Raw genomic sequence first — 27,254 nt, 5'->3', positions numbered from 1 at the left:
CACTCACTCACACATTTAACCATAGGTCATACTGTTACAGGTAGATTCGTATGTTTGTAGAGCATTATTCATAGTTGCTGTAGTTTCAATAGGGCTGTTTGTCCATCCAAAATGTGATCATTAACATGAGATATATTGAATGCCACACACACACCCACTGGCCATTGACAAGTTGAACACTGCATATTCAATGTTTTGTTTTGTCAATTTCAATCATCAACCATTATCATTATTCAACCTATTTGTAATTCATCCCTGAGTGCTGCTCATTCCTTCAGAACAATAGAAGCTGCTGTTCTATGGAGGAACAACAGAACACTACACTATGTGCATACACTACTCTTTTTTTTCCTCACACAAATATATACAATTATACTGTATGTTTAAAAAGTCCCTACTCTTTGTCGATGTGTTTTATACACTATTTGAATTGTATCATGTTTACACAATTATACCTTTTAACCTGGGCCATGACACATATCCTGTAGGCTATTATAATAAAAACGATTGCTACACTATGTGAGGAGACTCCAATGAGTTTCACTCATTCTTTCAAAACATGTTCAGAGGAAAACATTACCTTTATTCTCACACAAATGTACACAATTATACTATTTAAAATGCAATTATATTCACCCTTGAACAATGAGGTGCCCTGTTAACATTTGCCTGGTCAGACAAAATAATTCCATAATCCAACTACAGTATTAACCTTGACCAAGCATTCTCTGGTTGGGTGTGTGGTCACAGTCACAACTATAACGTCCAAAATATTGAAAACAAGTCTTTACTACAAGATACAGAATCATAAAACATATGGGACGTGATGTTAAGACCAATATATGGTGTGCACTCGCATGAGATTTGCCTTGATGTTAAGAGTGGCATTGGGAGGTGTATTTCTTATAGGCTATGCTATGATATCAAACTTGGATCTTTACTACAATATACAAATTAACTGATCTAAAGTCAATACATTTTTTATTTACGTCATACGATTTGAAATGTTTTCAGTATTGTATTTCAGATCCTGCCCCTGACACTGCAGTTTCTATATTATAATAAACTTTTTGCCCACATCTCCAATAATAAGGTGATCAAACAGACAGTCGGTAAGATATCAAATTTAAATTCATGAATGGAATTCATTGGTACATATATTAATCACGTCATATGCTCATATGTCTATATATATGTATATGTCTATATGTATGTATATGTAATTTCTGAATTGGTTAGTGGTTTGATGTGTATATCCCTTTAATCCACCCGACACTGAAACATATCATCATTATGTCACCATCGTAAACCAATTATACCCTGGCATTGGTACATATCTACATCACGTCATGGGGTTGTCTGGGTTATGTACGGTAGTCTTATTTTATTTATTTATTTAATCTATAACTATTGTAACTATTTTGCTTTATATTTACAACTGATGTGTTCTTTTTTCTGTGTGACAGAGTCTTTACAACAAAGTCAAAACCAACCCAAGAACATAACCACATTTCTATGTGTGGTAGAATGGATAACATTTTACACTTAACCGTGTATGTGTATTAATAAGTATGTATACATATTTCAGCTTCTTGCCCTCACCGTACTACAGTGTAAAATAAAGCTAGCAAAAAAAAAGATCATAACTACATATCTTGTATATCTGCTATGTTTTCAATGTATTATTATTTTTCTTAAAGTGAAACCTATAGTGGTTATGTCTGTGTCTATCATGTTATAAACCAATGATAAGTATTAACAAGAGCTTGTGACTAAATCATAACTGCATTGCATCCATTGGAACACTTTCGCCTTTTTCCCCTTGAAAGGTAACTGTGTTGGAAATATAGTAAAAGGTTTCCTGGATGTGGAAAAACTCCATTACTCTGGAAATGAAATAAAGGCATCAAGGTACAACATGCAATCAGTCCTTATAATAGTGGTTCTACATTTACAGTAAGAAACAAATTGACCCATACACAGGTCTGTAAACTCTGAGTGTAAAAAATGAACTAAATTGATGTTAATAAAACAGTTTATTTGGAAGAAACATGAACAAAACCAGGGCAAATCACAACAAACTTCTATGATATCAAACTTGGATCTTTACTACAAGATACAAATTAACTGATCTAAAGTCAATACATTTTTTATTTACGTCATACGATTTGAAATGTTTTCAGTATTGTACTTCAGATCCTGCCCCTGACACTGCAGTTTCTATATTATAATAAACTTTTTGCCCACATCTCCAATAATAAGGTGATCAAACAGACAGTCGGTAAGATATCAAATTTAAATTCATGAATGAAATTCATTGGTACATATATTCATCACGTCATATGCTCATATGTCTAAATCACAACAAATTGAGTGCAAATCACAACAATTTGAGTGCAAATCACAGCAAATCCAGTGCAGTGCAAAATATATACAAATAAAAACAAAAATCACAGCAAACAAACTATATACAAGTGCTTAAGTCCTGGGAGAGATAAAATGCAGTCCTTACTTTGACCACGGCCAATCAGCATTACACATCACTGGACGCTCTGGAAACAGTGATAATTCTTCCGTTGTGGACAGGCTCCAGCAGATTTCCTCTATTTTATCTAGTTCTGCCAAGAATACTTTGTCTGAATGGTACAGCTGCTGGTACTCTGCCATGCTGCGGCCGTGGATCAGCAGGCCTGGAGCATCCGAGGCAACACTTATGAGTGTCTCCCGTCCAGGGGAAGAGATCCGGGGGCCGAGGCAGCATTCTGGCAGGATAGCAGCGTTCTGGGAGAATCGTGCCTCCAGAGGCTCATTGGAATCACCCAGAATCTCCTTCTCTGCATGCTTAGCTGGTGGTCCGTTCAGTCTGATCAGCAGACCTGGATCATCTGCACGTTCTGGGGCAACAGTTAAAGGTGTCTCTTGCTCGGGGGAAGAGATCTGGGGAAAGAGACAGAGGCAGCATTCTGGCTTCTTGAAGGCTCTCAGACGATCTTGATCTTCATCTCTCTTCCCTTTTTGCTTCTTTGTCAATTTAGCCTATACAAAACAAAGATTCAAGGTGAAAACAGGTCAACAACGGATACAAATATTATAATAGAAATATACATTTTTTAATAAGTTAATCCTGATTTATAATGTAAAATGTATGCTCTAATTCAACTCACCATGTTTCCGTTCACCAAAAGCTTAGCTGCTGGTTGCTTTTGGACTGGACGCTCTTCCCACAGTGATAATTCTGCCGTTGTGATTTCCTCTATTTTATCTTGTTCTGCCCAGAATACTTTCTCCATCTCTTGCACGCCACGCCACGCCACGCCACGCTCTTCCCACAGTGATAATTCTGCCGTTGTGATTTCCTCTATTTTATCTTGTTCTGCCCAGAATACTTTCTCCATCTCTTGCACGCCACGCCACGCCACGCCACGCTCTTCCCACCGTGATAATTCTGCCGTTGTGATTTCCTCTATTTTATCTAGTTCTGCCCAGAATACTTTCTCCATCTCTTGCACGCCACGCCACGCCACGCCACGCTCTTCCCACAGTGATAATTCTGCCGTTGTGATTTCCTCTATTTTATCTAGTTCTGCCCAGAATACTTTCTCCATCTCTTGCAGCTCCGGCATGACCGCTGACTTAGCCTTCTCAGCCTGGAGAAGATCCTCACACAAAACCATCACAGAAGATGTTTCCTCAGCAACCTGAATTATGAATAGAACATGGTTAGGTTGTGTGACATTGACATTAGATTAAAATGTAACACATGTAATGTACTACATTACAGAATGTAGTATTATGTAATTATCAACATTATTCCATAACAGAGTATATGTTCAAATGGTACCAAATTGACCCATAAGTGTATATTTGGTTCAGAGTTAAATAAATAAAAAAAATAGACAGAATCAGTGCAATTAAACTCACCCAACGCTTAGCTGGTGGTTGGTCTTCAGGGGCTGATGATGCTGAACGCTTTAGCCTCTGTGATGATGCTCTGGTTGTAGGTTTGCAGGAATCCATTATATCTCTGATGTTCATGATGACAATCTGTGAGATGTTCTCTGTCTGGATAACACACTGTAAGATATTCTCTGTCTGGATAACACACTGTAAGGTGTTCTCTGTGTGGATAACACACTGTAATATGTTCTCTGTCTGGATAACACACTGTAAGATGTCCTCTGGTGCTCTGTCCTCAGGTGTTGTGATACCTTGCAGATTGGTGGTCTACTTATAGCCCCCAATGGGTGGGACTTTTATATCACCCTCTATCAAGGAGCCAATTGGAGAAGATAATCATGCTGTGGCTAAAATGCAAATAGGTCACATGATGATGGCTGATGATTGATTAGACAAAACATACAACAATTCATAGATCACACTTGTTAATGGTCACTGATTGTCTGGCAAACTACCTTACACAAATATCACATGAAGACCAGTATTAGAGAAAATTGCCCTGAAAGTAAACAGGAATCAAATATAACAGTAACTGTACAAGGTTAGTGGTGAACCCTCATATGTGTTTTTAAATTACGCGTGTTGACAAAGCCTTTGCCACAAACTGTACAAGTAAATGGCCTTTCACCTGTATGAGTCATCATGTGTAATTCTAGACCACACTGTTGACTACAGCCTTTACCACAAACTGTACAAGTAAAGGGCCATTCCCCTGTATGAGTCATCATGTGTTTTTTTAGAACACTTGCATTAACATAGCATTTGCCACAAACATTAAGCTTGATTTTTATGAATGTGTGGCAGCTGTGTTTCTTTTTTTTTATTAGTTTGCATAGTTTTTCATGTTCCAGTTACAATGTAAAGTTCTGTTACATACTCCCATGTAACTGGGAGTATGATACATGGGATACAAGTATAATTTTGTTTTAATAAACGTTCAAAGACACTTTCTTGGTGGTTATTTATTTACCACACACACACACGCATTCCAAAAGTGGAACAATACAATCAAAACAACATTTATGTATATTTGAAAGTCAAAGTTGTGTCTCTGATGTCTTGGTACAACGGACAGATGGTTAGGAAATATGAAGTGTAGCTCAGTTTCCACTTCATTTGTGCAGTGGGTGCATACTTAGTATGTCTTCTCTCGGAAGACAGTTCAGCCTTTCTCGATCACAAGATTATGCTCACTGAGTCTGCACCTAAGTTAAGATTTTTCTTTGTTTAGGATCAGTCACAATGTTCAAGTATTCTGTCACAGTTTATTCTCTGTTTAGGGTCAGATAGCATCCTAGTTTACCCTGCTTTTGTGTTGCTTCTTTAAACACACTCACTCACACATTTAACCATAGGTCATACTGTTACAGGTAGATTCGTATGTTTGTAGAGCATTATTCATAGTTGCTGTAGTTTCAATAGGGCTGTTTGTCCATCCAAAATGTGATCATTAACATGAGATATATTGAATGCCACATACACACCCACTGGCCATTGACAAGTTGAACACTGCATATTCAATGTTTTGTTTTGTCAATTTCAATCATCAACCATTATCATTATTCAACCTATTTGTAATTCATCCCTGAGTGCTGCTCATTCCTTCAGAACAATAGAAGCTGCTGTTCTATGGAGGAACAACAGAACACTACACTATGTGCATACACTACTCTTTTTTTTCCTCACACAAATATATACAATTATACTGTATGTTTAAAAAGTCCCTACTCTTTGTCGATGTGTTTTATACACTATTTTAATTGTATCATGTTTACACAATTATACCTTTTAACCTGGGCCATGACACATATCCTGTAGGCTATTATAATAAAAACGATTGCTACACTATGTGAGGAGACTCCAATGAGTTTCACTCATTCTTTCAAAACATGTTCAGAGGAAAACATTACCTTTATTCTCACACAAATGTACACAATTATACTATTTAAAATGCAATTATATTCACCTTTATATTTACAACTGATGTGTTCTTTTTTCTGTGTGACAGAGTCTTTACAACAAAGTCAAAACCAACCCAAGAACATAACCACATTTCTATGTGTGGTAGAATGGATAACATTTTACACTTAACCGTGTATGTGTATTAATAAGTATGTATACATATTTCAGCTTCTTGCCCTCACCGTACTACAGTGTAAAATAAAGCTAGCAAAAAAAAAGATCATAACTACATATCTTGTATATCTGCTATGTTTTCAATGTATTATTATTTTTCTTAAAGTGAAACCTATAGTGGTTATGTCTGTGTCTATCATGTTATAAACCAATGATAAGTATTAACAAGAGCTTGTGACTAAATCATAACTGCATTGCATCCATTGGAACACTTTCGCCTTTTTCCCCTTGAAAGGTAACTGTGTTGGAAATATAGTAAAAGGTTTCCTGGATGTGGAAAAACTCCATTACTCTGGAAATGAAATAAAGGCATCAAGGTACAACATGCAATCAGTCCTTATAATAGTGGTTCTACATTTACAGTAAGAAACAAATTGACCCATACACAGGTCTGTAAACTCTGAGTGTAAAAAATGAACTAAATTGATGTTAATAAAACAGTTTATTTGGAAGAAACATGAACAAAACCAGGGCAAATCACAACAAACTTCTATGATATCAAACTTGGATCTTTACTACAAGATACAAATTAACTGATCTAAAGTCAATACATTTTTTATTTACGTCATACGATTTGAAATGTTTTCAGTATTGTACTTCAGATCCTGCCCCTGACACTGCAGTTTCTATATTATAATAAACTTTTTGCCCACATCTCCAATAATAAGGTGATCAAACAGACAGTCGGTAAGATATCAAATTTAAATTCATGAATGAAATTCATTGGTACATATATTCATCACGTCATATGCTCATATGTCTAAATCACAACAAATTGAGTGCAAATCACAACAATTTGAGTGCAAATCACAGCAAATCCAGTGCAGTGCAAAATATATACAAATAAAAACAAAAATCACAGCAAACAAACTATATACAAGTGCTTAAGTCCTGGGAGAGATAAAATGCAGTCCTTACTTTGACCACGGCCAATCAGCATTACACATCACTGGACGCTCTGGAAACAGTGATAATTCTTCCGTTGTGGACAGGCTCCAGCAGATTTCCTCTATTTTATCTAGTTCTGCCAAGAATACTTTGTCTGAATGGTACAGCTGCTGGTACTCTGCCATGCTGCGGCCGTGGATCAGCAGGCCTGGAGCATCCGAGGCAACACTTATGAGTGTCTCCCGTCCAGGGGAAGAGATCCGGGGGCCGAGGCAGCATTCTGGCAGGATAGCAGCGTTCTGGGAGAATCGTGCCTCCAGAGGCTCATTGGAATCACCCAGAATCTCCTTCTCTGCATGCTTAGCTGGTGGTCCGTTCAGTCTGATCAGCAGACCTGGATCATCTGCACGTTCTGGGGCAACAGTTAAAGGTGTCTCTTGCTCGGGGGAAGAGATCTGGGGAAAGAGACAGAGGCAGCATTCTGGCTTCTTGAAGGCTCTCAGACGATCTTGATCTTCATCTCTCTTCCCTTTTTGCTTCTTTGTCAATTTAGCCTATACAAAACAAAGATTCAAGGTGAAAACAGGTCAACAACGGATACAAATATTATAATAGAAATATACATTTTTTAATAAGTTAATCCTGATTTATAATGTAAAATGTATGCTCTAATTCAACTCACCATGTTTCCGTTCACCAAAAGCTTAGCTGCTGGTTGCTTTTGGACTGGACGCTCTTCCCACAGTGATAATTCTGCCGTTGTGATTTCCTCTATTTTATCTTGTTCTGCCCAGAATACTTTCTCCATCTCTTGCACGCCACGCCACGCCACGCCACGCTCTTCCCACAGTGATAATTCTGCCGTTGTGATTTCCTCTATTTTATCTTGTTCTGCCCAGAATACTTTCTCCATCTCTTGCACGCCACGCCACGCTCTTCCCACCGTGATAATTCTGCCGTTGTGATTTCCTCTATTTTATCTAGTTCTGCCCAGAATACTTTCTCCATCTCTTGCACGCCACGCCACGCCACGCCACGCTCTTCCCACAGTGATAATTCTGCCGTTGTGATTTCCTCTATTTTATCTAGTTCTGCCCAGAATACTTTCTCCATCTCTTGCAGCTCCGGCATGACCGCTGACTTAGCCTTCTCAGCCTGGAGAAGATCCTCACACAAAACCATCACAGAAGATGTTTCCTCAGCAACCTGAATTATGAATAGAACATGGTTAGGTTGTGTGACATTGACATTAGATTAAAATGTAACACATGTAATGTACTACATTACAGAATGTAGTATTATGTAATTATCAACATTATTCCATAACAGAGTATATGTTCAAATGGTACCAAATTGACCCATAAGTGTATATTTGGTTCAGAGTTAAATAAATAAAAAAAATAGACAGAATCAGTGCAATTAAACTCACCCAACGCTTAGCTGGTGGTTGGTCTTCAGGGGCTGATGATGCTGAACGCTTTAGCCTCTGTGATGATGCTCTGGTTGTAGGTTTGCAGGAATCCATTATATCTCTGATGTTCATGATGACAATCTGTGAGATGTTCTCTGTCTGGATAACACACTGTAAGATATTCTCTGTCTGGATAACACACTGTAAGGTGTTCTCTGTGTGGATAACACACTGTAATATGTTCTCTGTCTGGATAACACACTGTAAGATGTCCTCTGGTGCTCTGTCCTCAGGTGTTGTGATACCTTGCAGATTGGTGGTCTACTTATAGCCCCCAATGGGTGGGACTTTTATATCACCCTCTATCAAGGAGCCAATTGGAGAAGATAATCATGCTGTGGCTAAAATGCAAATAGGTCACATGATGATGGCTGATGATTGATTAGACAAAACATACAACAATTCATAGATCACACTTGTTAATGGTCACTGATTGTCTGGCAAACTACCTTACACAAATATCACATGAAGACCAGTATTAGAGAAAATTGCCCTGAAAGTAAACAGGAATCAAATATAACAGTAACTGTACAAGGTTAGTGGTGAACCCTCATATGTGTTTTTAAATTACGCGTGTTGACAAAGCCTTTGCCACAAACTGTACAAGTAAATGGCCTTTCACCTGTATGAGTCATCATGTGTAATTCTAGACCACACTGTTGACTACAGCCTTTACCACAAACTGTACAAGTAAAGGGCCATTCCCCTGTATGAGTCATCATGTGTTTTTTTAGAACACTTGCATTAACATAGCATTTGCCACAAACATTAAGCTTGATTTTTATGAATGTGTGGCAGCTGTGTTTCTTTTTTTTTATTAGTTTGCATAGTTTTTCATGTTCCAGTTACAATGTAAAGTTCTGTTACATACTCCCATGTAACTGGGAGTATGATACATGGGATACAAGTATAATTTTGTTTTAATAAACGTTCAAAGACACTTTCTTGGTGGTTATTTATTTACCACACACACACACGCATTCCAAAAGTGGAACAATACAATCAAAACAACATTTATGTATATTTGAAAGTCAAAGTTGTGTCTCTGATGTCTTGGTACAACGGACAGATGGTTAGGAAATATGAAGTGTAGCTCAGTTTCCACTTCATTTGTGCAGTGGGTGCATACTTAGTATGTCTTCTCTCGGAAGACAGTTCAGCCTTTCTCGATCACAAGATTATGCTCACTGAGTCTGCACCTAAGTTAAGATTTTTCTTTGTTTAGGATCAGTCACAATGTTCAAGTATTCTGTCACAGTTTATTCTCTGTTTAGGGTCAGATAGCATCCTAGTTTACCCTGCTTTTGTGTTGCTTCTTTAAACACACTCACTCACACATTTAACCATAGGTCATACTGTTACAGGTAGATTCGTATGTTTGTAGAGCATTATTCATAGTTGCTGTAGTTTCAATAGGGCTGTTTGTCCATCCAAAATGTGATCATTAACATGAGATATATTGAATGCCACACACACACCCACTGGCCATTGACAAGTTGAACACTGCATATTCAATGTTTTGTTTTGTCAATTTCAATCATCAACCATTATCATTATTCAACCTATTTGTAATTCATCCCTGAGTGCTGCTCATTCCTTCAGAACAATAGAAGCTGCTGTTCTATGGAGGAACAACAGAACACTACACTATGTGCATACACTACTCTTTTTTTTCCTCACACAAATATATACAATTATACTGTATGTTTAAAAAGTCCCTACTCTTTGTCGATGTGTTTTATACACTATTTTAATTGTATCATGTTTACACAATTATACCTTTTAACCTGGGCCATGACACATATCCTGTAGGCTATTATAATAAAAACGATTGCTACACTATGTGAGGAGACTCCAATGAGTTTCACTCATTCTTTCAAAACATGTTCAGAGGAAAACATTACCTTTATTCTCACACAAATGTACACAATTATACTATTTAAAATGCAATTATATTCACCCTTGAACAATGAGGTGCCCTGTTAACATTTGCCTGGTCAGACAAAATAATTCCATAATCCAACTACAGTATTAACCTTGACCAAGCATTCTCTGGTTGGGTGTGTGGTCACAGTCACAACTATAACGTCCAAAATATTGAAAACAAGTCTTTACTACAAGATACAGAATCATAAAACATATGGGACGTGATGTTAAGACCAATATATGGTGTGCACTCGCATGAGATTTGCCTTGATGTTAAGAGTGGCATTGGGAGGTGTATTTCTTATAGGCTATGCTATGATATCAAACTTGGATCTTTACTACAATATACAAATTAACTGATCTAAAGTCAATACATTTTTTATTTACGTCATACGATTTGAAATGTTTTCAGTATTGTATTTCAGATCCTGCCCCTGACACTGCAGTTTCTATATTATAATAAACTTTTTGCCCACATCTCCAATAATAAGGTGATCAAACAGACAGTCGGTAAGATATCAAATTTAAATTCATGAATGGAATTCATTGGTACATATATTAATCACGTCATATGCTCATATGTCTATATATATGTATATGTCTATATGTATGTATATGTAATTTCTGAATTGGTTAGTGGTTTGATGTGTATATCCCTTTAATCCACCCGACACTGAAACATATCATCATTATGTCACCATCGTAAACCAATTATACCCTGGCATTGGTACATATCTACATCACGTCATGGGGTTGTCTGGGTTATGTACGGTAGTCTTATTTTATTTATTTATTTAATCTATAACTATTGTAACTATTTTGCTTTATATTTACAACTGATGTGTTCTTTTTTCTGTGTGACAGAGTCTTTACAACAAAGTCAAAACCAACCCAAGAACATAACCACATTTCTATGTGTGGTAGAATGGATAACATTTTACACTTAACCGTGTATGTGTATTAATAAGTATGTATACATATTTCAGCTTCTTGCCCTCACCGTACTACAGTGTAAAATAAAGCTAGCAAAAAAAAAGATCATAACTACATATCTTGTATATCTGCTATGTTTTCAATGTATTATTATTTTTCTTAAAGTGAAACCTATAGTGGTTATGTCTGTGTCTATCATGTTATAAACCAATGATAAGTATTAACAAGAGCTTGTGACTAAATCATAACTGCATTGCATCCATTGGAACACTTTCGCCTTTTTCCCCTTGAAAGGTAACTGTGTTGGAAATATAGTAAAAGGTTTCCTGGATGTGGAAAAACTCCATTACTCTGGAAATGAAATAAAGGCATCAAGGTACAACATGCAATCAGTCCTTATAATAGTGGTTCTACATTTACAGTAAGAAACAAATTGACCCATACACAGGTCTGTAAACTCTGAGTGTAAAAAATGAACTAAATTGATGTTAATAAAACAGTTTATTTGGAAGAAACATGAACAAAACCAGGGCAAATCACAACAAACTTCTATGATATCAAACTTGGATCTTTACTACAAGATACAAATTAACTGATCTAAAGTCAATACATTTTTTATTTACGTCATACGATTTGAAATGTTTTCAGTATTGTACTTCAGATCCTGCCCCTGACACTGCAGTTTCTATATTATAATAAACTTTTTGCCCACATCTCCAATAATAAGGTGATCAAACAGACAGTCGGTAAGATATCAAATTTAAATTCATGAATGAAATTCATTGGTACATATATTCATCACGTCATATGCTCATATGTCTAAATCACAACAAATTGAGTGCAAATCACAACAATTTGAGTGCAAATCACAGCAAATCCAGTGCAGTGCAAAATATATACAAATAAAAACAAAAATCACAGCAAACAAACTATATACAAGTGCTTAAGTCCTGGGAGAGATAAAATGCAGTCCTTACTTTGACCACGGCCAATCAGCATTACACATCACTGGACGCTCTGGAAACAGTGATAATTCTTCCGTTGTGGACAGGCTCCAGCAGATTTCCTCTATTTTATCTAGTTCTGCCAAGAATACTTTGTCTGAATGGTACAGCTGCTGGTACTCTGCCATGCTGCGGCCGTGGATCAGCAGGCCTGGAGCATCCGAGGCAACACTTATGAGTGTCTCCCGTCCAGGGGAAGAGATCCGGGGGCCGAGGCAGCATTCTGGCAGGATAGCAGCGTTCTGGGAGAATCGTGCCTCCAGAGGCTCATTGGAATCACCCAGAATCTCCTTCTCTGCATGCTTAGCTGGTGGTCCGTTCAGTCTGATCAGCAGACCTGGATCATCTGCACGTTCTGGGGCAACAGTTAAAGGTGTCTCTTGCTCGGGGGAAGAGATCTGGGGAAAGAGACAGAGGCAGCATTCTGGCTTCTTGAAGGCTCTCAGACGATCTTGATCTTCATCTCTCTTCCCTTTTTGCTTCTTTGTCAATTTAGCCTATACAAAACAAAGATTCAAGGTGAAAACAGGTCAACAACGGATACAAATATTATAATAGAAATATACATTTTTTAATAAGTTAATCCTGATTTATAATGTAAAATGTATGCTCTAATTCAACTCACCATGTTTCCGTTCACCAAAAGCTTAGCTGCTGGTTGCTTTTGGACTGGACGCTCTTCCCACAGTGATAATTCTGCCGTTGTGATTTCCTCTATTTTATCTTGTTCTGCCCAGAATACTTTCTCCATCTCTTGCACGCCACGCCACGCCACGCCACGCTCTTCCCACAGTGATAATTCTGCCGTTGTGATTTCCTCTATTTTATCTTGTTCTGCCCAGAATACTTTCTCCATCTCTTGCACGCCACGCCACGCCACGCCACGCTCTTCCCACCGTGATAATTCTGCCGTTGTGATTTCCTCTATTTTATCTAGTTCTGCCCAGAATACTTTCTCCATCTCTTGCACGCCACGCCACGCCACGCCACGCTCTTCCCACAGTGATAATTCTGCCGTTGTGATTTCCTCTATTTTATCTAGTTCTGCCCAGAATACTTTCTCCATCTCTTGCAGCTCCGGCATGACCGCTGACTTAGCCTTCTCAGCCTGGAGAAGATCCTCACACAAAACCATCACAGAAGATGTTTCCTCAGCAACCTGAATTATGAATAGAACATGGTTAGGTTGTGTGACATTGACATTAGATTAAAATGTAACACATGTAATGTACTACATTACAGAATGTAGTATTATGTAATTATCAACATTATTCCATAACAGAGTATATGTTCAAATGGTACCAAATTGACCCATAAGTGTATATTTGGTTCAGAGTTAAATAAATAAAAAAAATAGACAGAATCAGTGCAATTAAACTCACCCAACGCTTAGCTGGTGGTTGGTCTTCAGGGGCTGATGATGCTGAACGCTTTAGCCTCTGTGATGATGCTCTGGTTGTAGGTTTGCAGGAATCCATTATATCTCTGATGTTCATGATGACAATCTGTGAGATGTTCTCTGTCTGGATAACACACTGTAAGATATTCTCTGTCTGGATAACACACTGTAAGGTGTTCTCTGTGTGGATAACACACTGTAATATGTTCTCTGTCTGGATAACACACTGTAAGATGTCCTCTGGTGCTCTGTCCTCAGGTGTTGTGATACCTTGCAGATTGGTGGTCTACTTATAGCCCCCAATGGGTGGGACTTTTATATCACCCTCTATCAAGGAGCCAATTGGAGAAGATAATCATGCTGTGGCTAAAATGCAAATAGGTCACATGATGATGGCTGATGATTGATTAGACAAAACATACAACAATTCATAGATCACACTTGTTAATGGTCACTGATTGTCTGGCAAACTACCTTACACAAATATCACATGAAGACCAGTATTAGAGAAAATTGCCCTGAAAGTAAACAGGAATCAAATATAACAGTAACTGTACAAGGTTAGTGGTGAACCCTCATATGTGTTTTTAAATTACGCGTGTTGACAAAGCCTTTGCCACAAACTGTACAAGTAAATGGCCTTTCACCTGTATGAGTCATCATGTGTAATTCTAGACCACACTGTTGACTACAGCCTTTACCACAAACTGTACAAGTAAAGGGCCATTCCCCTGTATGAGTCATCATGTGTTTTTTTAGAACACTTGCATTAACATAGCATTTGCCACAAACATTAAGCTTGATTTTTATGAATGTGTGGCAGCTGTGTTTCTTTTTTTTTATTAGTTTGCATAGTTTTTCATGTTCCAGTTACAATGTAAAGTTCTGTTACATACTCCCATGTAACTGGGAGTATGATACATGGGATACAAGTATAATTTTGTTTTAATAAACGTTCAAAGACACTTTCTTGGTGGTTATTTATTTACCACACACACACACGCATTCCAAAAGTGGAACAATACAATCAAAACAACATTTATGTATATTTGAAAGTCAAAGTTGTGTCTCTGATGTCTTGGTACAACGGACAGATGGTTAGGAAATATGAAGTGTAGCTCAGTTTCCACTTAATTTGTGCAGTGGGTGCATACTTAGTATGTCTTCTCTCGGAAGACAGTTCAGCCTTTCTCGATCACAAGATTATGCTCACTGAGTCTGCACCTAAGTTAAGATTTTTCTTTGTTTAGGATCAGTCACAATGTTCAAGTATTCTGTCACAGTTTATTCTCTGTTTAGGGTCAGATAGCATCCTAGTTTACCCTGCTTTTGTGTTGCTTCTTTAAACACACTCACTCACACATTTAACCATAGGTCATACTGTTACAGGTAGATTCGTATGTTTGTAGAGCATTATTCATAGTTGCTGTAGTTTCAATAGGGCTGTTTGTCCATCCAAAATGTGATCATTAACATGAGATATATTGAATGCCACACACACACCCACTGGCCATTGACAAGTTGAACACTGCATATTCAATGTTTTGTTTTGTCAATTTCAATCATCAACCATTATCATTATTCAACCTATTTGTAATTCATCCCTGAGTGCTGCTCATTCCTTCAGAACAATAGAAGCTGCTGTTCTATGGAGGAACAACAGAACACTACACTATGTGCATACACTACTCTTTTTTTTCCTCACACAAATATATACAATTATACTGTATGTTTAAAAAGTCCCTACTCTTTGTCGATGTGTTTTATACACTATTTTAATTGTATCATGTTTACACAATTATACCTTTTAACCTGGGCCATGACACATATCCTGTAGGCTATTATAATAAAAACGATTGCTACACTATGTGAGGAGACTCCAATGAGTTTCACTCATTCTTTCAAAACATGTTCAGAGGAAAACATTACCTTTATTCTCACACAAATGTACACAATTATACTATTTAAAATGCAATTATATTCACCCTTGAACAATGAGGTGCCCTGTTAACATTTGCCTGGTCAGACAAAATAATTCCATAATCCAACTACAGTATTAACCTTGACCAAGCATTCTCTGGTTGGGTGTGTGGTCACAGTCACAACTATAACGTCCAAAATATTGAAAACAAGTCTTTACTACAAGATACAGAATCATAAAACATATGGGACGTGATGTTAAGACCAATATATGGTGTGCACTCGCATGAGATTTGCCTTGATGTTAAGAGTGGCATTGGGAGGTGTATTTCTTATAGGCTATGCTATGATATCAAACTTGGATCTTTACTACAATATACAAATTAACTGATCTAAAGTCAATACATTTTTTATTTACGTCATACGATTTGAAATGTTTTCAGTATTGTATTTCAGATCCTGCCCCTGACACTGCAGTTTCTATATTATAATAAACTTTTTGCCCACATCTCCAATAATAAGGTGATCAAACAGACAGTCGGTAAGATATCAAATTTAAATTCATGAATGTTGTGATTTCCTCTATTTTATCTTGTTCTGCCCAGAATACTTTCTCCATCTCTTGCACGCCACGCCACGCCACGCTCTTCCCACAGTGATAATTCTGCCGTTGTGATTTCCTCTATTTTATCTTGTTCTGCCCAGAATACTTTCTCCATCTCTTGCACGCCACGCCACGCCACGCCACGCTCTTCCCACCGTGATAATTCTGCCGTTGTGATTTCCTCTATTTTATCTAGTTCTGCCCAGAATACTTTCTCCATCTCTTGCACGCCACGCCACGCCACGCCACGCTCTTCCCACAGTGATAATTCTGCCGTTGTGATTTCCTCTATTTTATCTAGTTCTGCCCAGAATACTTTCTCCATCTCTTGCAGCTCCGGCATGACCGCTGACTTAGCCTTCTCAGCCTGGAGAAGATCCTCACACAAAACCATCACAGAAGATGTTTCCTCAGCAACCTGAATTATGAATAGAACATGGTTAGGTTGTGTGACATTGACATTAGATTAAAATGTAACACATGTAATGTACTACATTACAGAATGTAGTATTATGTAATTATCAACATTATTCCATAACAGAGTATATGTTCAAATGGTACCAAATTGACCCATAAGTGTATATTTGGTTCAGAGTTAAATAAATAAAAAAAATAGACAGAATCAGTGCAATTAAACTCACCCAACGCTTAGCTGGTGGTTGGTCTTCAGGGGCTGATGATGCTGAACGCTTTAGCCTCTGTGATGATGCTCTGGTTGTAGGTTTGCAGGAATCCATTATATCTCTGATGTTCATGATGACAATCTGTGAGATGTTCTCTGTCTGGATAACACACTGTAAGATATTCTCTGTCTGGATAACACACTGTAAGGTGTTCTCTGTGTGGATAACACACTGTAATATGTTCTCTGTCTGGATAACACACTGTAAGATGTCCTCTGGTGCTCTGTCCTCAGGTGTTGTGATACCTTGCAGATTGGTGGTCTACTTATAGCCCCCAATGGGTGGGACTTTTATATCACCCTCTATCAAGGAGCCAATTGGAGAAGATAATCATGCTGTGGCTAAAATGCAAATAGGTCACATGATGATGGCTGATGATTGATTAGACAAAACATACAACAATTCATAGATCACACTTGTTAATGGTCACTGATTGTCTGGCAAACTACCTTACACAAATATCACATGAAGACCAGTATTAGAGAAAATTGCCCTGAAAGTAAACAGGAATCAAATATAACAGTAACTGTACAAGGTTAGTGGTGAACCCTCATATGTGTTTTTAAATTACGCGTGTTGACAAAGCCTTTGCCACAAACTGTACAAGTAAATGGCCTTTCACCTGTATGAGTCATCATGTGTAATTCTAGACCACACTGTTGACTACAGCCTTTACCACAAACTGTACAAGTAAAGGGCCATTCCCCTGTATGAGTCATCATGTGTTTTTTTAGAACACTTGCATTAACATAGCATTTGCCACAAACATTAAGCTTGATTTTTATGAATGTGTGGCAGCTGTGTTTCTTTTTTTTTATTAGTTTGCATAGTTTTTCATGTTCCAGTTACAATGTAAAGTTCTGTTACATACTCCCATGTAACTGGGAGTATGATACATGGGATACAAGTATAATTTTGTTTTAATAAACGTTCAAAGACACTTTCTTGGTGGTTATTTATTTACCACACACACACACGCATTCCAAAAGTGGAACAATACAATCAAAACAACATTTATGTATATTTGAAAGTCAAAGTTGTGTCTCTGATGTCTTGGTACAACGGACAGATGGTTAGGAAATATGAAGTGTAGCTCAGTTTCCACTTCATTTGTGCAGTGGGTGCATACTTAGTATGTCTTCTCTCGGAAGACAGTTCAGCCTTTCTCGATCACAAGATTATGCTCACTGAGTCTGCACCTAAGTTAAGATTTTTCTTTGTTTAGGATCAGTCACAATGTTCAAGTATTCTGTCACAGTTTATTCTCTGTTTAGGGTCAGATAGCATCCTAGTTTACCCTGCTTTTGTGTTGCTTCTTTAAACACACTCACTCACACATTTAACCATAGGTCATACTGTTACAGGTAGATTCGTATGTTTGTAGAGCATTATTCATAGTTGCTGTAGTTTCAATAGGGCTGTTTGTCCATCCAAAATGTGATCATTAACATGAGATATATTGAATGCCACACACACACCCACTGGCCATTGACAAGTTGAACACTGCATATTCAATGTTTTGTTTTGTCAATTTCAATCATCAACCATTATCATTATTCAACCTATTTGTAATTCATCCCTGAGTGCTGCTCATTCCTTCAGAACAATAGAAGCTGCTGTTCTATGGAGGAACAACAGAACACTACACTATGTGCATACACTACTCTTTTTTTTCCTCACACAAATATATACAATTATACTGTATGTTTAAAAAGTCCCTACTCTTTGTCGATGTGTTTTATACACTATTTTAATTGTATCATGTTTACACAATTATACCTTTTAACCTGGGCCATGACACATATCCTGTAGGCTATTATAATAAAAACGATTGCTACACTATGTGAGGAGACTCCAATGAGTTTCACTCATTCTTTCAAAACATGTTCAGAGGAAAACATTACCTTTATTCTCACACAAATGTACACAATTATACTATTTAAAATGCAATTATATTCACCCTTGAACAATGAGGTGCCCTGTTAACATTTGCCTGGTCAGACAAAATAATTCCATAATCCAACTACAGTATTAACCTTGACCAAGCATTCTCTGGTTGGGTGTGTGGTCACAGTCACAACTATAACGTCCAAAATATTGAAAACAAGTCTTTACTACAAGATACAGAATCATAAAACATATGGGACGTGATGTTAAGACCAATATATGGTGTGCACTCGCATGAGATTTGCCTTGATGTTAAGAGTGGCATTGGGAGGTGTATTTCTTATAGGCTATGCTATGATATCAAACTTGGATCTTTACTACAATATACAAATTAACTGATCTAAAGTCAATACATTTTGTATTTACGTCATACGATTTGAAATGTTTTCAGTATTGTATTTCAGATCCTGCCCCTGACACTGCAGTTTCTATATTATAATAAACTTTTTGCCCACATCTCCAATAATAAGGTGATCAAACAGACAGTCGGTAAGATATCAAATTTAAATTCATGAATGGAATTCATTGGTACATATATTAATCACGTCATATGCTCATATGTCTATATATATGTATATGTCTATATGTATGTATATGTAATTTCTGAATTGGTTAGTGGTTTGATGTGTATATCCCTTTAATCCACCCGACACTGAAACATATCATCATTATGTCACCATCGTAAACCAATTATACCCTGGCATTGGTACATATCTACATCACGTCATGGGGTTGTCTGGGTTATGTACGGTAGTCTTATTTTATTTATTTATTTAATCTATAACTATTGTAACTATTTTGCTTTATATTTACAACTGATGTGTTCTTTTTTCTGTGTGACAGAGTCTTTACAACAAAGTCAAAACCAACCCAAGAACATAACCACATTTCTATGTGTGGTAGAATGGATAACATTTTACACTTAACCGTGTATGTGTATTAATAAGTATGTATACATATTTCAGCTTCTTGCCCTCACCGTACTACAGTGTAAAATAAAGCTAGCAAAAAAAAAGATCATAACTACATATCTTGTATATCTGCTATGTTTTCAATGTATTATTATTTTTCTTAAAGTGAAACCTATAGTGGTTATGTCTGTGTCTATCATGTTATAAACCAATGATAAGTATTAACAAGAGCTTGTGACTAAATCATAACTGCATTGCATCCATTGGAACACTTTCGCCTTTTTCCCCTTGAAAGGTAACTGTGTTGGAAATATAGTAAAAGGTTTCCTGGATGTGGAAAAACTCCATTACTCTGGAAATGAAATAAAGGCATCAAGGTACAACATGCAATCAGTCCTTATAATAGTGGTTCTACATTTACAGTAAGAAACAAATTGACCCATACACAGGTCTGTAAACTCTGAGTGTAAAAAATGAACTAAATTGATGTTAATAAAACAGTTTATTTGGAAGAAACATGAACAAAACCAGGGCAAATCACAACAAACTTCTATGATATCAAACTTGGATCTTTACTACAAGATACAAATTAACTGATCTAAAGTCAATACATTTTTTATTTACGTCATACGATTTGAAATGTTTTCAGTATTGTACTTCAGATCCTGCCCCTGACACTGCAGTTTCTATATTATAATAAACTTTTTGCCCACATCTCCAATAATAAGGTGATCAAACAGACAGTCGGTAAGATATCAAATTTAAATTCATGAATGAAATTCATTGGTACATATATTCATCACGTCATATGCTCATATGTCTAAATCACAACAAATTGAGTGCAAATCACAACAATTTGAGTGCAAATCACAGCAAATCCAGTGCAGTGCAAAATATATACAAATAAAAACAAAAATCACAGCAAACAAACTATATACAAGTGCTTAAGTCCTGGGAGAGATAAAATGCAGTCCTTACTTTGACCACGGCCAATCAGCATTACACATCACTGGACGCTCTGGAAACAGTGATAATTCTTCCGTTGTGGACAGGCTCCAGCAGATTTCCTCTATTTTATCTAGTTCTGCCAAGAATACTTTGTCTGAATGGTACAGCTGCTGGTACTCTGCCATGCTGCGGCCGTGGATCAGCAGGCCTGGAGCATCCGAGGCAACACTTATGAGTGTCTCCCGTCCAGGGGAAGAGATCCGGGGGCCGAGGCAGCATTCTGGCAGGATAGCAGCGTTCTGGGAGAATCGTGCCTCCAGAGGCTCATTGGAATCACCCAGAATCTCCTTCTCTGCATGCTTAGCTGGTGGTCCGTTCAGTCTGATCAGCAGACCTGGATCATCTGCACGTTCTGGGGCAACAGTTAAAGGTGTCTCTTGCTCGGGGGAAGAGATCTGGGGAAAGAGACAGAGGCAGCATTCTGGCTTCTTGAAGGCTCTCAGACGATCTTGATCTTCATCTCTCTTCCCTTTTTGCTTCTTTGTCAATTTAGCCTATACAAAACAAAGATTCAAGGTGAAAACAGGTCAACAACGGATACAAATATTATAATAGAAATATACATTTTTTAATAAGTTAATCCTGATTTATAATGTAAAATGTATGCTCTAATTCAACTCACCATGTTTCCGTTCACCAAAAGCTTAGCTGCTGGTTGCTTTTGGACTGGACGCTCTTCCCACAGTGATAATTCTGCCGTTGTGATTTCCTCTATTTTATCTTGTTCTGCCCAGAATACTTTCTCCATCTCTTGCACGCCACGCCACGCCACGCCACGCTCTTCCCACAGTGATAATTCTGCCGTTGTGATTTCCTCTATTTTATCTTGTTCTGCCCAGAATACTTTCTCCATCTCTTGCACGCCACGCCACGCCACGCCACGCTCTTCCCACCGTGATAATTCTGCCGTTGTGATTTCCTCTATTTTATCTAGTTCTGCCCAGAATACTTTCTCCATCTCTTGCACGCCACGCCACGCCACGCCACGCTCTTCCCACAGTGATAATTCTGCCGTTGTGATTTCCTCTATTTTATCTAGTTCTGCCCAGAATACTTTCTCCATCTCTTGCAGCTCCGGCATGACCGCTGACTTAGCCTTCTCAGCCTGGAGAAGATCCTCACACAAAACCATCACAGAAGATGTTTCCTCAGCAACCTGAATTATGAATAGAACATGGTTAGGTTGTGTGACATTGACATTAGATTAAAATGTAACACATGTAATGTACTACATTACAGAATGTAGTATTATGTAATTATCAACATTATTCCATAACAGAGTATATGTTCAAATGGTACCAAATTGACCCATAAGTGTATATTTGGTTCAGAGTTAAATAAATAAAAAAAATAGACAGAATCAGTGCAATTAAACTCACCCAACGCTTAGCTGGTGGTTGGTCTTCAGGGGCTGATGATGCTGAACGCTTTAGCCTCTGTGATGATGCTCTGGTTGTAGGTTTGCAGGAATCCATTATATCTCTGATGTTCATGATGACAATCTGTGAGATGTTCTCTGTCTGGATAACACACTGTAAGATATTCTCTGTCTGGATAACACACTGTAAGGTGTTCTCTGTGTGGATAACACACTGTAATATGTTCTCTGTCTGGATAACACACTGTAAGATGTCCTCTGGTGCTCTGTCCTCAGGTGTTGTGATACCTTGCAGATTGGTGGTCTACTTATAGCCCCCAATGGGTGGGACTTTTATATCACCCTCTATCAAGGAGCCAATTGGAGAAGATAATCATGCTGTGGCTAAAATGCAAATAGGTCACATGATGATGGCTGATGATTGATTAGACAAAACATACAACAATTCATAGATCACACTTGTTAATGGTCACTGATTGTCTGGCAAACTACCTTACACAAATATCACATGAAGACCAGTATTAGAGAAAATTGCCCTGAAAGTAAACAGGAATCAAATATAACAGTAACTGTACAAGGTTAGTGGTGAACCCTCATATGTGTTTTTAAATTACGCGTGTTGACAAAGCCTTTGCCACAAACTGTACAAGTAAATGGCCTTTCACCTGTATGAGTCATCATGTGTAATTCTAGACCACACTGTTGACTACAGCCTTTACCACAAACTGTACAAGTAAAGGGCCATTCCCCTGTATGAGTCATCATGTGTTTTTTTAGAACACTTGCATTAACATAGCATTTGCCACAAACATTAAGCTTGATTTGTATGAATGTGTGGCAGCTGTGTTTCTTTTTTTTTATTAGTTTGCATAGTTTTTCATGTTCCAGTTACAATGTAAAGTTCTGTTACATACTCCCATGTAACTGGGAGTATGATACATGGGATACAAGTATAATTTTGTTTTAATAAACGTTCAAAGACACTTTCTTGGTGGTTATTTATTTACCACACACACACACGCATTCCAAAAGTGGAACAATACAATCAAAACAACATTTATGTATATTTGAAAGTCAAAGTTGTGTCTCTGATGTCTTGGTACAACGGACAGATGGTTAGGAAATATGAAGTGTAGCTCAGTTTCCACTTCATTTGTGCAGTGGGTGCATACTTAGTATGTCTTCTCTCGGAAGACAGTTCAGCCTTTCTCGATCACAAGATTATGCTCACTGAGTCTGCACCTAAGTTAAGATTTTTCTTTGTTTAGGATCAGTCACAATGTTCAAGTATTCTGTCACAGTTTATTCTCTGTTTAGGGTCAGATAGCATCCTAGTTTACCCTGCTTTTGTGTTGCTTCTTTAAACACACTCACTCACACATTTAACCATAGGTCATACTGTTACAGGTAGATTCGTATGTTTGTAGAGCATTATTCATAGTTGCTGTAGTTTCAATAGGGCTGTTTGTCCATCCAAAATGTGATCATTAACATGAGATATATTGAATGCCACACACACACCCACTGGCCATTGACAAGTTGAACACTGCATATTCAATGTTTTGTTTTGTCAATTTCAATCATCAACCATTATCATTATTCAACCTATTTGTAATTCATCCCTGAGTGCTGCTCATTCCTTCAGAACAATAGAAGCTGCTGTTCTATGGAGGAACAACAGAACACTACACTATGTGCATACACTACTCTTTTTTTTCCTCACACAAATATATACAATTATACTGTATGTTTAAAAAGTCCCTACTCTTTGTCGATGTGTTTTATACACTATTTTAATTGTATCATGTTTACACAATTATACCTTTTAACCTGGGCCATGACACATATCCTGTAGGCTATTATAATAAAAACGATTGCTACACTATGTGAGGAGACTCCAATGAGTTTCACTCATTCTTTCAAAACATGTTCAGAGGAAAACATTACCTTTATTCTCACACAAATGTACACAATTATACTATTTAAAATGCAATTATATTCACCCTTGAACAATGAGGTGCCCTGTTAACATTTGCCTGGTCAGACAAAATAATTCCATAATCCAACTACAGTATTAACCTTGACCAAGCATTCTCTGGTTGGGTGTGTGGTCACAGTCACAACTATAACGTCCAAAATATTGAAAACAAGTCTTTACTACAAGATACAGAATCATAAAACATATGGGACGTGATGTTAAGACCAATATATGGTGTGCACTCGCATGAGATTTGCCTTGATGTTAAGAGTGGCATTGGGAGGTGTATTTCTTATAGGCTATGCTATGATATCAAACTTGGATCTTTACTACAATATACAAATTAACTGATCTAAAGTCAATACATTTTTTATTTACGTCATACGATTTGAAATGTTTTCAGTATTGTATTTCAGATCCTGCCCCTGACACTGCAGTTTCTATATTATAATAAACTTTTTGCCCACATCTCCAATAATAAGGTGATCAAACAGACAGTCGGTAAGATATCAAATTTAAATTCATGAATGGAATTCATTGGTACATATATTAATCACGTCATATGCTCATATGTCTATATATATGTATATGTCTATATGTATGTATATGTAATTTCTGAATTGGTTAGTGGTTTGATGTGTATATCCCTTTAATCCACCCGACACTGAAACATATCATCATTATGTCACCATCGTAAACCAATTATACCCTGGCATTGGTACATATCTACATCACGTCATGGGGTTGTCTGGGTTATGTACGGTAGTCTTATTTTATTTATTTATTTAATCTATAACTATTGTAACTATTTTGCTTTATATTTACAACTGATGTGTTCTTTTTTCTGTGTGACAGAGTCTTTACAACAAAGTCAAAACCAACCCAAGAACATAACCACATTTCTATGTGTGGTAGAATGGATAACATTTTACACTTAACCGTGTATGTGTATTAATAAGTATGTATACATATTTCAGCTTCTTGCCCTCACCGTACTACAGTGTAAAATAAAGCTAGCAAAAAAAAAGATCATAACTACATATCTTGTATATCTGCTATGTTTTCAATGTATTATTATTTTTCTTAAAGTGAAACCTATAGTGGTTATGTCTGTGTCTATCATGTTATAAACCAATGATAAGTATTAACAAGAGCTTGTGACTAAATCATAACTGCATTGCATCCATTGGAACACTTTCGCCTTTTTCCCCTTGAAAGGTAACTGTGTTGGAAATATAGTAAAAGGTTTCCTGGATGTGGAAAAACTCCATTACTCTGGAAATGAAATAAAGGCATCAAGGTACAACATGCAATCAGTCCTTATAATAGTGGTTCTACATTTACAGTAAGAAACAAATTGACCCATACACAGGTCTGTAAACTCTGAGTGTAAAAAATGAACTAAATTGATGTTAATAAAACAGTTTATTTGGAAGAAACATGAACAAAACCAGGGCAAATCACAACAAACTTCTATGATATCAAACTTGGATCTTTACTACAAGATACAAATTAACTGATCTAAAGTCAATACATTTTTTATTTACGTCATACGATTTGAAATGTTTTCAGTATTGTACTTCAGATCCTGCCCCTGACACTGCAGTTTCTATATTATAATAAACTTTTTGCCCACATCTCCAATAATAAGGTGATCAAACAGACAGTCGGTAAGATATCAAATTTAAATTCATGAATGAAATTCATTGGTACATATATTCATCACGTCATATGCTCATATGTCTAAATCACAACAAATTGAGTGCAAATCACAACAATTTGAGTGCAAATCACAGCAAATCCAGTGCAGTGCAAAATATATACAAATAAAAACAAAAATCACAGCAAACATATATATATAACTATATACAAGTGCTTAAGTCCTGGGAGAGATAAAATGCAGTCCTTACTTTGACCACGGCCAATCAGCATTACACATCACTGGACGCTCTGGAAACAGTGATAATTCTTCCGTTGTGGACAGGCTCCAGCAGATTTCCTCTATTTTATCTAGTTCTGCCAAGAATACTTTGTCTGAATGGTACAGCTGCTGGTACTCTGCCATGCTGCGGCCGTGGATCAGCAGGCCTGGAGCATCCGAGGCAACACTTATGAGTGTCTCCCGTCCAGGGGAAGAGATCCGGGGGCCGAGGCAGCATTCTGGCAGGATAGCAGCGTTCTGGGAGAATCGTGCCTCCAGAGGCTCATTGGAATCACCCAGAATCTCCTTCTCTGCATGCTTAGCTGGTGGTCCGTTCAGTCTGATCAGCAGACCTGGATCATCTGCACGTTCTGGGGCAACAGTTAAAGGTGTCTCTTGCTCGGGGGAAGAGATCTGGGGAAAGAGACAGAGGCAGCATTCTGGCTTCTTGAAGGCTCTCAGACGATCTTGATCTTCATCTCTCTTCCCTTTTTGCTTCTTTGTCAATTTAGCCTATACAAAACAAAGATTCAAGGTGAAAACAGGTCAACAACGGATACAAATATTATAATAGAAATATACATTTTTTAATAAGTTAATCCTGATTTATAATGTAAAATGTATGCTCTAATTCAACTCACCATGTTTCCGTTCACCAAAAGCTTAGCTGCTGGTTGCTTTTGGACTGGACGCTCTTCCCACAGTGATAATTCTGCCGTTGTGATTTCCTCTATTTTATCTTGTTCTGCCCAGAATACTTTCTCCATCTCTTGCACGCCACGCCACGCCACGCTCTTCCCACAGTGATAATTCTGCCGTTGTGATTTCCTCTATTTTATCTTGTTCTGCCCAGAATACTTTCTCCATCTCTTGCACGCCACGCCACGCCACGCTCTTCCCACCGTGATAATTCTGCCGTTGTGATTTCCTCTATTTTATCTAGTTCTGCCCAGAATACTTTCTCCATCTCTTGCACGCCACGCCACGCCACGCTCTTCCCACAGTGATAATTCTGCCGTTGTGATTTCCTCTATTTTATCTAGTTCTGCCCAGAATACTTTCTCCATCTCTTGCAGCTCCGGCATGACCGCTGACTTAGCCTTCTCAGCCTGGAGAAGATCCTCACACAAAACCATCACAGAAGATGTTTCCTCAGCAACCTGAATTATGAATAGAACATGGTTAGGTTG

This window comes from Electrona antarctica (genome assembly GCF_951216825.1).
Source record: "Electrona antarctica genome assembly, chromosome: 6".
Classification (NCBI taxonomy): Eukaryota; Metazoa; Chordata; class Actinopteri; order Myctophiformes; family Myctophidae; genus Electrona; species Electrona antarctica.
This window is presented reverse-complemented; position numbering follows the sequence as displayed.